Below are 3684 nucleotides of genomic sequence, written 5' to 3' on the forward strand. Positions count from 1 at the left end.
TCGCCGATCATGTACGCTCGATTGTCTTCCACGAGCAGCTGGCCGCACCGGCGTGGCTGGTGCGGGCCTCACATTGGCGCTCCCACGGCACCGTGTTTGATCGCGTCGGGCAACAAACCTGGCAGATGCTACGCTACCTCACGATCCGGACGTTATGGAACCAACGGTGTCGCAAGATTCACGCTCCTGACGACGTGCTGCCGGACCACACGCACGTTCGGTACGTTACTTTGGACTATTGCGAGGCGCATACGGCTACCGAATTCCTGGATCACAAACCTCGTCGTTTTGATGCCCAACGTACATGCGTCGCCGTGCTATGTAGTTATGCACCTTAATACACACCTTATGCGAGAGATGGTCCGCAGTGTATGCGACGGCAATCCGGGATATCGGGAAGAACGTCCGAATGTATGACACGTCGCATCCAGAAGATCTCTCCAGGCTGTACTGTAGCACCCGCCCAGCTGGCACCCGCCTGTGGGGCAAATTCCCTTTGTTTGTCGCTCCGGGCTCGAACCCCGTTCCCAACTTTTGGCTAACCGTTAAATAACTAGTATGAATTGTGTTTGCAGTGGGCGCTGCTCTATCGTGCGAGATGTTCCATGGGCCTTCGATGAACGACTTCCGTCATGGAGATGTCCAATGCAACTACAGGTGGGCGACTCAACAGTGGTTCTGCTTCAGGCGGTTCTTCAACGGACCTGTCTGTGCAACAGAAAGAGCTACGGGCGTCTCAACCGTGTCACCTCGCTGACTCTTGGCAAGGGCCATAAAGTGTTTATGGACCTTGCTCATGACCACAAGCCGTACGGGATCCTCGACGATTCTAGACGAGTACAATGTCGCATGACGCGAGCGCGCTGCACTTTCGAAAACAGAACTTGACGCAGGTGGAATTCAGCGTCTATTCTCAACCGCTACGAGGGGACGTTCAGATTCAGATTGCATTGCGCCAGCGTCGCTGTTCCTGTGTCCATTATAAAAACCGTATTACGGACCGGTCGCATGGTCAGCTTGCTTGGAGGCGGCATGACAAGAGGGAGGTAAATATTAGGTTAGGTATATATGACGTTTATTCGCGTTTTTCGTTTAACATAACAATACACTGCAATCGTTGCACGTAACGTTCGACGGTGCATACCGAGAAAGATCGACGATGGGTCTCAGCTCGACATGTATTGATGAGGGTGGCTTCGTTGATCTCGAGTTGGCATCCAACAACGTCGAACCGGACTAGCGAACCACTCGCTTTGACACACAAGGACCGCCTTGACGCGGTGTGGTTGATATCGCCCTTACGTGTCTGGACAAAGCCAAAGTGTAAACGACAATAGATATCCCCAGCAACCACCTTGAGAGGAAGCCCTTCCATTTCTTTGTTGACCGCTGTAGATGCAGAATACCTCCATCAAGTCCGAACTACTCGGGGGCTGCCACCGTGTTGGTGTCCGCCATGCCAGTGGCGGGCCAGCTACCCGATTGAAACTACCAATTTGGAGATGGCTCAAGTTCTCTTGCTCGATGCCTGAATCTTGCATTTTGCAACGTGTGTTAGATCTTGGACTTCTAGATTGATCGGACTTGCGCGGAAAACTTCTTCGACATCTTGGAAACGGCCCCTTCGATCTCGGGTCATCATCGCCTTTGGCAGTCTTCGATATTAGTGATTGCGCCGGAGGCACACGTGGCAGAAACATCACTCGAAGCACACAACACGACGCCATCTGTCGAGGTGGACGCAGCGGTTGCAGAGGTTGTCGTTGAAGTGGGTCGTCTATTAAAATAGATACGTTAAATAAAATCCACAAGCGTTTTGGCATGCCACCGCGATCCCTCTCAAGAAGAAGGGCAACAGCACATGCGGGCTGCTCAACAGTGTCTACAAGCTTTTTGCCCACGTCATGGCGCAGCGGCTGCGTCCGTTCTCACGACTATCATTGGCGAGCAACAGCAAGGACTCATTCCCGGTCGAGCACTCGCGGACAGCGTCACGATCTTCCAAGCTGCGCTCAACCAGCAAACCGATGATCTGACATCAAGTTTTGACGCGTCGCCGGGCATCTTCAGCGCGGACATCACGAAGGCCTACGACTCGGTCGAACGGGCGAGCATTTTGGCTCTTCTACGTGCGATGGGGTTTCCGCAAGCCTATGTCGACTTGGTGGGTACGCTCATGGCGGGCTCGATGCTCCGATTCGAAGTCAATGGCAAGCTCTCGGCGTGGGTCGACCAGGAGACCGGGATCCAGCAGGGCTGTCCGTTTGCACCGTTGCTCTTCATCATCAGCATAGAGCCGCTCCTGGCCAAGCTGCAGGCGCATGCGCCGAGACATGGCCTGGCCGTCGGAGCTGGCGCCGCTCGACAGGTCGCGTGCAATGCCCACGTCGACGACACAGCGGTTTTTGTCCAACGGATGGACTCGCTGCCTTGGGTGCTCGAGCAATTCGCTCAGTTTGCAGACATGACGGGTCTTACAGTTCAGCTTGACAAGTCGTTTGCCATCTGTCTGAACAAAGCTCACGTGCGCGACAACTACCATGGCCTTCCGCTGCTCCAGCCGACCGAGCGGCGTCGGTACCTTGGCTTGATGGTTGGTCTTGGAGACTTGGCTGCGGACAACTGGGAGCGCGCGTACGAGGCAACCACGGCACGCCTGCGCGTGGCCGCAATGAAGGAGAAATGTGAACCCTCCAAGGCGCGTCTATTGCAGGCCATTGTCCAACCGAAAGCCGCGTTCGTGGCGTCGTACTTCCCCGCACCGACAGCTTGGCAGACCAAGTGGGAGAAGCTCGTTTGGCATTTCTTCTGGCGCGGCAACTTGTCTGTCGGCACGGGCGGTCGCCTCCCTCAGTATGTCCCCAAGGCGATTCTCCAGTCGCCGCGCGCACACCGAGGAGGGGGCATTCCCAACATGGAAGCTGTTTGCAACCAACAAACCGTGCGTCGCGTCGTTCGGCTCGTCCTTACCGCTGGTACAGCGGCCAGTCAAGTCGGCCTGTCGGCCCTGCCGCAAGCCGGCCTCCTCGACAAGGTCTGCCACGTACCAGCGCGGCCACTGCGGGCGGCCCCGACAGATACGGTGGTCGATTGTGGCTATCGGCTGCTTTGCAATGCGTTGGGACGCGCGGACCGACCGCACATCGCGGACCTGCAAGCGAAATTCGATTTTTTCAATGGGCTCGCACGGCCATTACATTCGTGTGGGCGCGGACGACACGTGCCGCGTACATGTCCCCGAACACGACAAGCGCTGGGCATCGCATCTAGCGACGGTACGCCGCATGGACCCGGGACGTCGGCACATTTTGTGGTACCAGCCGATCGCGAACAACGCCTGGCTACTGGATTCCAATGGCCGGGCTGTACGCCACTCGCCGCACGCAACGTTTGCCACCGCCTTTGCAACGTGCTCTCACGAGGGTCCGCTATGGTTCCGACCAACGCGACCGGCGACCTTCGCTGCCCGGGCGCACTTGCAATGGCTGCACCTTCTCGCCCTTACCCAAGGCGCCAAGGCCAAAGCTCAACTGCCTCAAGCACAAAACCACATCTACCTGCCGCCTGCGTGGGTCAAATGCTCGGTGCGTCGGCGTGTCCCACTCGAACGCGTCGTCAGCCGTCACGCTGTCAAGGAATTGACACGGTTGCCTCCATCACTAGATCGCTATCAAGTGCGACGTC

The sequence above is a fragment of the Saprolegnia diclina genome (genome assembly GCF_000281045.1).
Source record: "Saprolegnia diclina VS20 unplaced genomic scaffold supercont1.6, whole genome shotgun sequence".
Classification (NCBI taxonomy): domain Eukaryota; phylum Oomycota; class Saprolegniomycetes; order Saprolegniales; family Saprolegniaceae; genus Saprolegnia; species Saprolegnia diclina.